Here is a 14,524-nt window from a genome sequence, read left to right on the forward strand (position 1 = left end):
CAGAGCCCCACTGCGGCTCTCTGCTGGTTTATTTGCCCATCATATGTCACATATTTTGATGTGAACGTTCCCGGTACTTCAAAATGGACAGTTGGAGTGTGGGCTGTACTTGGGACCTCCTCTACAGGATATATAGCTATTGTTTTGAGAGTAGGAGGCAATTCCTTCAAGTGGAATATTTCAGAAATATTTCAGAAACTTCTGGAAGGATTTACCCCAAACCTGTACAGGAAATTGAGTCAATGGTTGTTCCTCCTTATTTGGTCCAATTCCATCCAGGGGTTTTTGTGCTTCAGTGTGCACAGATTTGGACTTTTTCTCTATGGGGAAATTAATGGGAGTAGGCCAAAAACAACATTTTTTTTGCTTTTTTAACATTTTCATTTTTACCAAATTTTTGCCAAAATTTCCAGCCTGGGGAGCAAGAGACAACATTTTAGTTTGCAAATATCTGGCAATTCCGTCATGCAAGTCAAAGTGATTAGCAATAGAATTTTCGGATTTCTTATGGATCTAGGCAATCACTGACCGCCACACTATAATATCTATATTTATGATATTTGTAGTGATGCGAAACACAATTACATACATTTTGTGTGGCCCTACTAGTCATTACTGTACACAGTGCGTGCAAAATACACAAAGAGTCTCACAAATTTAGTCTATACATTTCCATAGAAATGTCACTTTACTGAGTTCACCTCCTTTTTGATGTGTCAATTATTCATATGTTACATCTTGTTTCTTTGATTACCATATTGCTTGACAAATTAAACACATAAAGTAATATTGTAGCGTTAAAGCCTTCACAGGACAAGGCTGCAGTGTTGTGCGATGCAGGTGCTAAGGAGACGCTGCCCATCGGTACATAATACGCTGCGCTTCCAAACCTTTAAGAACCGAGGATTGGACCCTCTGCGGCAAAGCCCTAGGAGGACAAGGCTGTGGTGTTGTGTGCCGCAGGTGTTTGGCGACAAAGGGGTCTGACCGCAGATTGTGAGCATGCTGCAACCGCAAGGTAAGACAGTTGCGGGCGAAGGATGCAGCCATTACTGCAGCCTACTAAACAGCCCTACATCATGCTTACCTCCATTTCAATGCATATCTCACCCTGCACTGTTTCTACCCATTCCTTAGGCTATCCTGCTCCTGGGTAGTTGTACTTTTGTTTCTGCTGTTCCTGCACGTTGTTTCTCTGTTATTTTGGTTGCATCTGCTGCATTTTCTAACCGTCTAGGTGTTTAATTAGGCCTCAATGACTGTTTCTCTGCATTCCTCTGCTGCCATGCTTTTTTCGCTCTAGGTGAATGGATTTTCCTCCATCACTCTGCCTTGCATCTCTTATGCTGTGAACTCAACTGTTGTCCTCCAGGCCTCTTCCACTCTTGGTTGAGCTAAGCCTGGTTGGCTCCCATTGCATTCTCCATGCACTGCCTGTTGTTGCCCATGCTTTGTCTCGTCTGCGCTCTGCTGTTGCCTGTTGTTCCCTCTGTTATCTCCCCTTTGTTCCTGACTCCCTTTCGTGTGCACCCTGTGGGGAGTAGCTCTGTGCAGTGTTTTCCTTCTCTTCACCTCCTCTCACCTCTCTTTTGCCTCCCTCTATTACACCCACATGGTGCTCTCTATTTCCCCCATCTTTTCTAACTACTTTTCTATCTCCTATCCTTCTCTTCTCACTAAGTCTGGAATGAAGAAGCTCAAGAAGGACACCCTATCCCCCAATCCAGACCTCTGCATCCCTGACACCTATGTCAGTGCCTCTTCCAGACAAGCACTCAACAACCTCTTCTTTGTTGTTCCTTCGCCCGACCTATGGACCATTGTAAAGAATGGATGGGGGTATCTGTACTTCTGCCCCCTATATGGTAGTGTAAAGGCACAGAACACCCCGCAAAGGCTTGCAATTTGGTAGCAATGGATCAGCAGCCAGGCTTAAGCTTTCAAGAGGTGATGCAGGCAGGTTCTTAAGTACAATGTTTCCCCAAAGCCCGCACAAAGGAATGTCCACCCACTATATTAGGTGGTAACACAGCTTCTTTATTTAAAATAAGATTCTGTAATATATACACATAAATAATAACACTATGTACTTGGAATATATATTTAAAGAATGGCAAATATATACACTCTGTGTGGTACCACACAACACTTTAATTCAGTAATAGATGCATTGACTGCAGACAGTTTTAAATAGGCAGGTGAATTCTTAAGTGAGGTATAACAGCATAGAATAGGAATGAAAGGCAGGTTAGTCATGAACAGTGGCAGACTGCTTTCTTTAAACTAGATACACAATTCTGTGTGAGGATGCCTTCCACCTGGGCAACCTATAATGGAAAGTTTAGGGAGTAATTTATGTTGTCTTTTACAGCCCAGTCCAGTAATGTTCAATAACCTTCTGCTTGATTTGAACAGTCTCTTCCACCCCAAAGTTCCTGAGAGGTCACAGGAGAACAGGATCCAAGATGAATCAGGGACCCCTGGATGACTCCTGAGGCCAGCAGATGCTCTTCCTCGTCACAGTGCCTTTGGTGCCTTGACAGGCGAAGTGGCAGAGTTTCTTGGTTTCACTCCATGATTCCCTCCGAGAATGGACCCCCTTTGGAAGAAGGGGATGCCGAGTCCATGAACAAAAATTGAACCAAAGGGCCTCATTACGAGTTTGGGGGTAGCCATGCCCTTAATAAGGGCATGGCTACCCCCAACCTCGGATCCAGGTTCCCTGAATGGGGAAATACTGGCCCATTCTGACCTTGGAGGGCCCAGTATTTCCCCATTCAGAGAACCCGGACCCGGTACATCCCCATTCCCATTTAAGCCCCCATAGGGCTCAATGGGAATGGGGAGCATGCTAACAACGGGCCCGTCAATGACGGGCCTGTTGTTAGCATGCTGGGCCACTTGCGGGACCCGCTAAGGACGTCTGGTAAAACAAGGCATCCTTAGCGGGTCCCGCGAGCTGACCTCGTAATGAGGCGGTAGGGGGTTAACCCCCCCTACCGCCAGGGTCGTAATGAGGCCCAAAGTCTTTCTGAAGTATAGCAGTTTTACTCTTCGCGGTGCTATCCTTTGGTCGATGATTTCTCTGACTGTGAAGAAGAAACTTGCTTGGGCTCCTTAAAGGCTTGGCAGATGAGAAAAAGACCCCTTGGATCTTTCGATTTCTTTTGGCAGCGACGGTGCATAGGTCACCTTCGGTGTCAGTTCTCTGGACGGCTTCTGGTGACCTGGACTTGACCACTGGATTGGACTTCGTACCATCACCAAGTCTGGAACCTTGCAACATCTTCGTTAGCTTCTGGTGGTGGGAAACCCACCGGTGGACCTTCCTCACCACTGAGCGACTCTGAGCTCTCTCTGGGGGGAAAAAGTGGTCACTGATGATGATGAGGATGTCCCTTGAAATGTTCTAAGGCAGTTTGGAACTTTTGCAGCTTTTAGTGTCCAGCGGCACTATGCCAGGGTAACCCCTCTTCTGAGCAGGATGCAGCAAAGGCTTCCATCGGTCACATAATGCACCTCTGGACCCTGGGTGACACTAATGGACTTCGCCGACTTGAGATGTTGAGCACTCCTCTTCAGGACTCATGAAGACCCCTTCTCCGGATGGCAGGTACACAGGACTGGCTTCCAGGGTACTTCTGATGAAGATTAGCAGCTTGCACGATGGTCCCTCTTAGCTCGGGGAGAGGACTCCTTTGCAAGTCCTCTCTGTATCAGTCCTTGGAAGACACAACAGCTTTCGTATTACTTGAAGAAATTACAGCAGCAGATTTCTCCTCCAGCTGGGCTTCTGCTTCAAGGAACAGCTTCTTGCTTCAGCTTCGACTTCAGCCTCTGAAGAAATTGGTGAGAGGTCACCAGATATACACAATATTTCCCCAATCACTCTGGTTGAGCCAGGCTCAGTCAGCCAATCACACAGAAGGCATTCATGCAGACAAGCAGTCAATCAGACTCACAGGCATTCAGGCAATTCACTCCACCCAGACAACCATAAAAAATATGGATTGGGGTAAACACCCAGCCTTTCAGCACTCTACACTGCATTCATACCAGTTTCAGTTAGAGCTGTCTCAGGTAAAAGGCAATAGAAACCAAGAGGCCAAAGTGGCCATCTTGCCTTTGTGTAGGAACCATTGATTACTATGGCAGGTCCTGGGTATTCCAAAAATTGAGGACACTCAGAGCCACTGCCAGGTCAGCATGTAGCTGCCACCAGCCCATAGCCTTCTCTGTGGGCAAAACACAGGTGCCCCATACAAACATAAGGTGCACAAGGGTATACCCCCACCCATGTGTGCCATAAAGGTATCCCTTGAGTGTTGTTCACCAAAAGATAAAATGAAGAGCTGCACTGCCAGAATTGGCAGGACAAGGACTGGAGGCCCTGTCCCTCCATAAGGCATTTCCAGCAACACAATCCTTCATATGGTCACATTTCTATCTCCTTCCTCCTTCACTTCCATTAATGGTGTCACCCGGTGGGAGGTCCACATGGCCCCTTCCAGTCTTCCAGAGTCATCATTAATGTATATCTAAATGGCACTGCCGTGGTCCAGGGCCCTCAGCCCAATCTCCTTCTATTTGATAGGTGCCTCCCCCACTGCATTAACTTCCTTCATTCTCCTGCTATTCCTTATACCACTTTGTGGGCTACTCTGCTTCCTCCTCCTTCTACCGCTCTGGCCCCCTTGCCATCCACTACATCCCTGGTTCCTCGGCCACCTCTGTCTGCCTCTTCTCAGGCCCCCTTGCCATCCACTACTGCTCTGGCTACTTTGCCACCTCCTCATTCCACCTCTCTGGGACCTCTGCAACCCCTGTCCTCCACCTCTCAGACTCCCTTGTCATCCACTGCCTCTCTGTCTCCTTTGCCGCCTCCTCCTTCCACCTCTCTGGCTCCTCTGCCACTTATGTGGTGGACTCCTCTCCCCTGCACCCCCCTGATGTCTTTCGAAAGTGTCAACCTGCTTTATGTGGCTACTCTCAACTCTCACTCTGCTGTCAAACACTCCCCTGATATCTGCTCCTCCTTGAACTGCTGGACCTGGATGCTCTGCTCTTACAGAGACATGGTTGAAGTCCAGTTCTGTCACAAGTTTTGACACACTCCTCCGTGAGGGCTACAAGATTCTCTCCGAGCCCAGGCCCAACAGGCCCCATGCAGAGTGGCCCTGATCTTTCCTAAGTTGATCCCTACTTCCATCATCCCCACTCACAACTACTCTTCCTTTGAATGCCTGGTCTGCAGGCTCTCTATCTCTCCTGGCCTCTCCCTGACCTTGGCCACCATCTACCGGCCACCTGGCCCGGTCACCCTCTTCCTCTCTGAATGGGCTGATCTCTCCTCCTCTTTCCTATCCTCCACCTCCCAGCTTCTCCTCCTTGGGGATTTCAACATCCACCTAGATGCCCCAGACTCCTCTGGGCTCTTTCACAACATATGCGACTCTCTTTCCCTCTCCATTCTGCCCTCTGGTCCAACTCACTCTACCGACCACACCTTAGATGTTCTCATCTCTTCAGGCATCCCGCTCTCTAATCCTCTCACTACTCCTTTCTCCTGGACTGACCACTTTCTTCTCTCTTCTCACTTGAAACTTCCTGTCCCCTTGGCAAAGGCCCTCCTAGCACTGCCACCTTCCTTCGCGGTCATTTGACCTATGAAATGAGTATCAGCAGCTGCCTTTTCCTCCACCTTCTCTCCTCTGCCTACTCCTGCGGCTGACTCCCAGCCTGACACAGCCCTTTCCAACCTTCACCTCTCTATCTCTAACACTCTGGATAGCCTTGCCCCTGTTATGAGGATCCTCCTGAAGCCTGCCATAAAGTGCAACTATTGGTACGACTCCTATTTGGCTGATCTGAAACACAAGTGCAGAGTAGCTGAGCAGACGTGGGGAGCTTCGGGTGTACCCTCTCACAAACTGGCCTGTCGCCCGCTCCAAAGGAAATACAGACTCTCAATTTTCTCTAAGGAGAGGGTCAACATTAAAGCCTGTATCTCTGCGGCCTCTAATACCACGGCTGAACTTTTCAAAATATGCAAGGAGCTGGGCAATCCCACTGCAGTATCCTCCACCTCTACACTAACCCAGGCACTCTGCATGGCTCTTGCCTCTCATTTCACCACTAAAACCCTGGACATCCTGTCCACACTCTCTAACACGTTTCCTCTCTCTCCCCCATACCTCTCAGGCTTGCCTTGGCCACCCCCTCCTTTCCTTCTCTCCTGTAACACCTGAAGATGTTTCCAGACAAGTCAGGTTGATGGAAGTCTCATCTAAACAAGTGACCCCCTGCTCCTACAGAGCCATCAAGGACAGCATTGGTTTTGCGCTCCACCCTTGGCCGATTTCTGTAATCACTCCTTCACCACTGGCACTTTCCCCGCTCTTCCAAGCACTCCCTTGTCCACCCGTACTAAAAAAGCCCCCAGAAGTGCCTGCAAGTGCTGTTGGGCTGTGGAGGACTCTGCAGTGCTGTCGCGGCCTCAAGGAGCTGTGTCAGCAAGAGGAAGCATTGTTCCCATTGAGCCGTAACTCGGAGGAGCCTGTTACCCATATTTGACAAGTAACTATCCCTAAAGACTTGTGTAGAGATATCGCGAGAGCAGATCTCGTCGCGGACCAAAGCTCCGCCCCCGCGCGCTTCGCGCGCACTACGGGACGAGCGGAGGACGCGACAAGGCGCGTCCTGCTGAGCCCTCCTCATACGGGGCCCGCTCCTTATGAAACTTGGACACAGAGACAAGGCAGCTGCCTCCCAGCCACATTAGGCCCGTTGGCCTCTGTTGATGAGGCACACATGTTGTGTGCATCCTGCATGAAACCAATGATAGAATAAATACAGCGTTTACAAGCTCGGAGACTCCTGTCTTCATTACAAGCATTTACTACATAAATTGGCGATGAGAATCACCACCAGAACTCACGGAAGAGCATGCAAGGAGCAACGCCGCCGCCACCCTTTCTCCAAACTCCAGGTAGGCCTGCCATCCCATGGCCACAATGGCAGCCCCTATTCACGACATATGTGGAGGCCCTAGGTGGGGCAGGGTTCTCAGCGGCGAGGCGCAGGGCCATGTTACTAAATGCCCTGGGAGTGGAAGGTCAAAGAATATTCGAGAGTCTCACCCCGATACCGGTGGCTGGCGACAATGACGATGTTTTCAAGGAGGCAGTCAGGAGAATCGTAAAAAGGTTTGCCAGTAAAGAGAACACAGTGCTCCACAGGATACGGTTTTACACGCGAAGGCAAGAAATGTCTGAACCAGTTGACGATTACGTCACCAAGTTGAGGGAATTAGCAGCGCTGTGTAATTTTGGCAACAATGCGGAGAGCCTCATATGTGACATGTTGGTCGTCCACACCAACAGTCGGAAGGTCCAAGATAAGTTTATTGTGGAAAAGGAACTGCAGTTGGAGAAAGCGATTGAGATCGCCAGAGCAGTCGAGGAAACGGCGGGAAGACGAAAGGAGCTTGCTGGGGCCCAGAGTTCCGCTGAAATACAAGCTGTGGGTTTCCATGCGAGAAGAGAAAGGCCGGCAACCGACACGAGAGAAGGGAGAGGGAACAGGAAAGAACCCCTAAAGTGTCACAGGTGCACCAGCACGAAACACCTGGCGTTTGACAGGGAGTGCCCAGCCAGAGACAAGGAGTGCTCCATTTGTAAACGCATTGGCCATTTCTCCATTGTGTGTCGGTGGAGGAACAAGAAAGTCTCCAGCCTTAATGCAGATCGCAATACAGAGAAAGAATCATCCTCAGAAGATGAAGGAAGACCCACAGTCATCATGGTGAACAGCACAAGAGCAAGGAGAGAGAAACCTCACTGCATGATCAAGATTGATGGCATGGAAACAAGGGTCATGGCAGATTCAAGTTCGGATCTAACGATCATTCCCCTTCGCACATATAAGGACATGGTGGGAAAAGAAAAGGTGCAAGTGCTTATGACGAGGCACAAACTCACGGTTTTTGGAGGGGCGTCAGTCGAACTGTTAGGATACATCAAAGCCAAAGTAGAATTCAAAGGAAGGGAAACCACAACCAGGGTCTACTTCAGTCACGAAGGCCCAGCAGTGCTAGGGTGGGACGACCAAGACAAGCTAAAAATCAGACTGGATCCCAGCACCGAAGATCAGGTCCTGTCGGTCAGGGTGACGAGCGGACCTGTCGTCAAAAGCGACTACCCAACACTTTTCTCGGAGGAGCCGGGGCACATTAAGGGTTTCCTGCACAAAATAGTGCTCAAAAGGAATGCAGTCCCTGTAAAGCACCGAGTGAGGCCAGTACCAGCCACGGCAAGGGACATCCTCAGAAGTCAGTTGGAAAAGATGAAGATGGAGGGTGTCATTGAAGAAATCGAAGCATCTGAATGGCTGAGCCCTGTCGTGCTTATAAAGAAACCCCAATCACAGGAACTCAGAGTATGCATAGATCTACGCAGTTTAAACTTGGAAGTCATCACAGATAACTACCCTCTTCCAAGCATAAATGAACTCATTCTGTTAATGAAAGAAGCCAGAATATTTTCAAAACTGGACATGAGGAATGCATACCACCAAATACAGCTACATGAAGAGTCGAAACCCCTCACGGCATTCATCACTCCATTTGGCACCTACCAATTCACCAAGATGCCATTCGGGTTGTCATCAGCAGCATCGACTTTCCAACACATGATGGATGTCTTGCTGAGAAAAGTTAAAAACGTGGTGTACTTCCAGGATGACATCCTTGTGTATGCGGAGGATGAGCAGACGCACGACGCCACGTTAAGAATTGTCCTAAACAAGCTACAAGAAGCAGGGGTGCGGTTGCGGTATGAAAAATGCTTGCTCAGAGTGAAAGAAGTTGAATACTTAGGGTACAAGATTTCAGAAAAGGGTATCAGTCCCAAACAGAATCTCATGCACGCAATCATTAAAGCACCGGAACCAAACAGCAAAGAGGAAGTAAGGTCATTTCTGGGGTTGGCTGAATACTATGCGAAGTTCATACTGAAGTTTTCCGAGACCACGGCACCCCTTCGCGACGTACTCAAAAAGGGCTCGGAATTTGTATGGCAAGAACCCCAAAGGACGGCGATGGTGAATATAAAGCAGCACATCATAGATGCCCCGTGCCTTCAACCGTTTAATCCGGCGTGGGTAACCGTCGTAACCACTGACGCCAGTGTTTATGGACTGGGAGCAGTGCTAACACAAAAGAAAGGTGACACTGAGCATGTGGTGGCCTTTGCATCGAAGGCATTATCGGAAGCGGAACAGAACTATTCCACCATTGAAAAAGAAATGTTGGCCTGTGCATGGGCGTAGAACACTTCAGGACGTATGTATGGGGCACCAAATTCAAGTTAGTAACTGATCATAAGCCCCTCATCCATATGCTCAGCCCGGGTGGCACAAAAGTATCCACACCCAGATTGGCACGCATTGCAGCCAAGCTGCAAGAGTACACATTTGAGAACCAGCATATCTCAGGTTGGAAAAATTCACAAGCTGACTGCATGTCGAGACTGCCGGAGGGTAAGGATAAAGCCACCACTTTCCTTCATGGAGAATGCATAGTTGCATCCATCATGGACTTGAGAGCGCCAGATTACCTGGAACTCAGTGAAAGACACTGGGAAGAGGAAGACAGGAAAGACCCCACCATGGCCATGATTCGCAAATGGACCAAGGAAGGTTGGCCAACTGAAAAGGCGTTGCCCGAGGGCATGAGACCCTACTGGAAGGTGTCGGACGAACTGTCTGAAACGGAGGGGATAATTATGAAATCTGATCAAATTATTCCTCCCACAGGAATGAGAAGGATCATCCTATGTAGAGCCCACGCAGGCCACTTGGGAAACACCATGACCCGTCGCAGAGTGAGAGAGGCTTACTGGTGGCCATCCATGGACCAGGAGATTCGATCCATGATAGAACATTGCCATGAATGTCTCAACAGCGACAAGAGACTTAAGGTTCGCCAAGCACCCCTAATACCCACGGAAATTCCAGAAGCCGTGTGGTCAAAGCTTGGCATTGACTTCATAGGGCCTTTGGAAGCAATGGCACCTGAACACCGGTATGGCATAGTACTGGTTGATTATCTATCCAAGTGGGTGGAGGCCGCGTTCGTCCTGAACATAACCACGGCAACCGTTATAGAAGTACTCACAGAAATTTTTCAGAGGGAAGGCCTCCCCAAGGAAGTGGTTACAGACAACGGGGTGCAACTAGTCTCAAAAGACATGGAGGAATTCTTAAAAAGAAATCACATAAAACAAAGGAAAGCGGCCCTATATCACCCCCAAGCCAATGGGCTTGTAGAGAGGGCCAACAGGTTCATAAAAGGCGCCATACAATTAGCAACGGCTTCCGGCATGGACCCGCTCAAAACCACCAAGGAGGCCATAGCGGCCCACAGACTCACTCCAAATGGGATCACCCAAATATCCCCGTTCAAAATGTTGAGAGGGAGGAGTGCGGCATCCACGCTGATTCCACCATGGTTGTCGAAAATACGAGAAGATGAAGTGGTGGACATGGCAGAAGTAGTCTGGAGAATCGAAAGCAACAAGTCACGCATGAAATTGTGGAGTGATAGAAGAAGAACCAAGCAAGCGTCCGACATAGGAAAAGGAGACTTGGTAAAAATCCAGTTGCCGAAGAAAGATCAGGTCACAGGGTCTCGGTTTAGCTGACCCATCAAAGTGATTCACAAAGGAACAAATCATGTTCGCACGGAAGACGGGCGAGCGTGGAATCTTGAAAGAGTGGCACTATACCAGAAGACTCGGGGAAGAGCGAAGACCCCAGAGAGATCACGAACGGAAACCGAAAGAGACTGCGGAACAGGTGAAGAACGAGAACCAGAAGGAGACGACAGAGAGAGGGTGGAAACTGAGGTCGAACCGGAAGCACTGGGTGCAGATCCCGATCAGGAGCAACAGGAGAATTGCACCAGAACTGATGATCGGCCCAGAAGAGAACACAGAAGACCGGTGAGATATAATGACTATGTTTTACAGTGATTCCGCTGTGCATTGAAAAAGGGAGATGTGTAGAGATATCGCGAGAGCGCGTGCTCTCGCGAGATCTCGTCGCGGACCAAAGCGCCGCCCCCGCGCGCTTCGCGCGCACTACGGGACGAGCGGAGGACGCGACAAGGCGCGTCCTGCTGAGCCCTCCTCATACGGGGCCCGCTCCTTATGAAACTTGGACACAGAGACAAGGCAGCTGCCTCCCAGCCACATTAGGCCCGTTGGCCTCTGTTGATGAGGCACACATGTTGTGTGCATCCTGCATGAAACCAATGATAGAATAAATACAGCGTTTACAAGCTCGGAGACTCCTGTCTTCATTACAAGCATTTACTACAACTTGTGTGTTCATCCACGAACTGGGACTTGTGCTGGGACGTAACGCCATAGTAGTGACACTTTATATGCTTTCTTCCCTTTCTTTTCTATAGCGTGACTTTGATGCTAAGACCCCGCCCACCCCCTCACCCGTCAGTCTACATAACAGCACGAGCGTGCGCACACGCACGCGCACCCCGGAAGTGCCTGCAAGTGCTGTTCGGCTGTTGGGTGTGCGGGGTGCGAAGGGTGTCGGTTCCATGCTTGTGCACTCATCTTGAGCAGAGATATGTGCATGTAACATATATAAACATCAGAAACCAAAGGTAAAGCCGTAAAGATAATTTTACATTTAATTGCCTTTTGCCATATCTAACTGCATATATCTGATGTCGCAGGCGATTTACACAAAACGTTGTGAAGTCTAGTATGCATGTATGCCGATAGAGTTGGTAAAAGCTATCGGATGAACTTTGGGACTTGCGAGATATCGAATTCTGAGCATTGTTTGCTATATTAAGATTGCACCAGTGTTGTTTTTCTTTCGTTTATGCCTACTGATTCCTGCTATTTTTCTGTTAGATAACACGGAGAATGGCAGGTAGCTTGAGAAGTGGTAAAATCTGTAGGGCCTGGTCAAAGTGAATAACTTTGTGCATTCCGCTGTCTCGCAAAGTACTGACATGTTGCTAGTAGAAGGGGGTCATTGACATGCCCCAATCTCAAATCACTTTGACAGACACCTTAGAGAAAAATCGCAGCTCTGAAAACATGGCAAAATAAAAGGGATGAGGAAAGTGCGCAAGATTCAGTGGCTGCATGTGCGCAAGCTCAGACACATGTAACATGCAGACATTTTTATGGTGCATGCTCATTTCCTCTATACGAAATGTATGATGGCAAACTCTCAGTGCAGGATGGCTTTCTTAGCATGCGTGAGGGGACCTCTGCAATCTTCCCTCCCCTACAGCCGTCGGACAACCAACAACAAGGCATTGCCGACGACTCGATGTTAGCTCCAATTATCAGGGCCGAACTAGAGAAATTAATCCGGCATTTGCTTGGGGCTTCGACCCCGGCCTCCGGAAGACAAGGAGGTATTGAAGACATGGGCGTAATTTTAGGGGGGGACAGGGGTTTGTCCCCCCCAACATTCATGGCACACCATTTTATCCCCATTCATTTGGCTGGGGAACCTTTTCTTCAAATGTCATGTCCCCCCAACATTTTCAGCAAAGTTACTCCACTGATTGAAGATGTTCATTTATTAAGCCCTAGTCCAACAGTAAATGACAATTTCCATGCCTTTACATATGGCCAATCAGATGCCTCCTCACACCTATTTCCCGAGACTTTGAGCAAACCCATCATGGCTAGTGATCCCCAGATATCTATGGCAATGAGGGATCAGGACCAAGGAAAAAGGGCATGCTCGAGCCCAATGAACCCTAAACAGTCCTCACTCACAGCTCAAGAAGCCTCTCAAATTGCATGTATGGGTGTCTCAACAGCGCTAAATGACTTTGAAATGACTGAACAGTAGTTCCCGGTACTAACAAGGATATTAAACCTGCTAGATAAAGGGCACAAACTAACTCACTTAGAGATTAGGGAATTAAAACATATTTCAACTGAAACTCTTGCAAAAGTAAGCAAAATGGAAGGTTTTCTGTGTGGGATAGTGAATGACTGTGCCCTAAATAATACTAAGACAACAGAAAGTAATCCCGCCTGAGCAAAAACACAGCTCACACAGACCCAAGGTGTTATGGTAGGGTCCAAACATGCACAGACAAATCTCTCGAAGGATGCCTTCTCTATATCCTCAAGATCTTACTACCAAGCCCTAAATAATGTTGCAGTGGTAAATAAAAGCACACAGGCTGATGTAGACAATACTTCCAGAGCAACTATAGACGATATATATGATAGAATTGACAGGCTGGATACCTTGATCTCACAACTTTCGAGCAACTTATTGCAGTCGACAAATCAAGTAGTTATACATGTTGAATCCATAACAGAACGTCCGTCTAGAGAAACTCCTGATAGCCCGTCTGCTATAACCAAGCTGATTTAGCAGGAACAAGGTGTCTTGGGTACGGATGAGGACGACAAGTCATCCTTGAATGGCTGTGAGCATACAAAGAGTAGGATCAGAGGGTCCACTTCAGGAAAATATGTCTCATAAGCAGAAACGATTGCACATGAGAGCTATCAAAAGATATACTCAACAGAAACGTGAGACAAATGTAGATACCAAAAGAAAAATATGTGTCCATTAAAGCTGAAGGGCCGTAATTTGAATATTAAATACTTATGTGACATTTCAAAAGAGGATTGTATATTAGATTTAGATCAATTGGATGAAGAAAGCAGAACAGCTTTACAAATAGAAGACTCTTCATCCAAATTTCCGAATCAGGTAGCAAGTTAACGATCGAAAAAAAAAAGTAAAGCATGTTAATACAGTCGCTCCCAAAGAAGTATTGGGGAAAATGGAATCCTCTGAAAGCTTAGTGCAAGATAATAGCCCATACGAACATGTATCGGCATCTGTTTATAACATGGAATTCAAAAACACTAAACAGTCCCAACTCTTGTCTTTCTATCCTTTAAAAGAGAGTTCCAAAAAAACATTGAGTAATGCCTTGCCGAAAGATAGCATTGGATCTATACTTAAAAAAGACTGCATTCCATCTACGTCAGCAGTTAGTTCAGACAGCATTGCACAAAATCTGTCATATAGACTATGGGAATCGGGCGTTAACTCCAATAAGGAACAAAACACAAAAGTTAAAACATCATATACCTCTGAATCACAAAGCAAGCATTATCTACCTGCTGAAGGAATGATAGGCTCACCTAAATCCTCTACCAACAAGCCTAATAAGGAGATGTTAAATATCATAGGCTGGCTGAGTGACGTGGATGTAAATGGTAGGAAGAGACTTAATCGATCTAACTTATTACAGATTTTCAATCTTATCCCTGCTCTAAGACTCTTAAGATCAGACGATATCGACTGGATCAAATTTAATAATACTAATAACAACCAAATGTTGTGCCAACTACATTCACCCATAATAACGAAGATGCTGTGGGAACATAGCATGGACTTTGAAGAATTGGGACTGGATCTTTATCGATTCCAGACCCATGAAGCA

This window comes from Ambystoma mexicanum, chromosome 5p (assembly GCF_040938575.1).
Source record: "Ambystoma mexicanum isolate Mex_15411 chromosome 5p, UKY_AmexF1_1, whole genome shotgun sequence".
NCBI lineage: Eukaryota > Metazoa > Chordata > Amphibia > Caudata > Ambystomatidae > Ambystoma > Ambystoma mexicanum.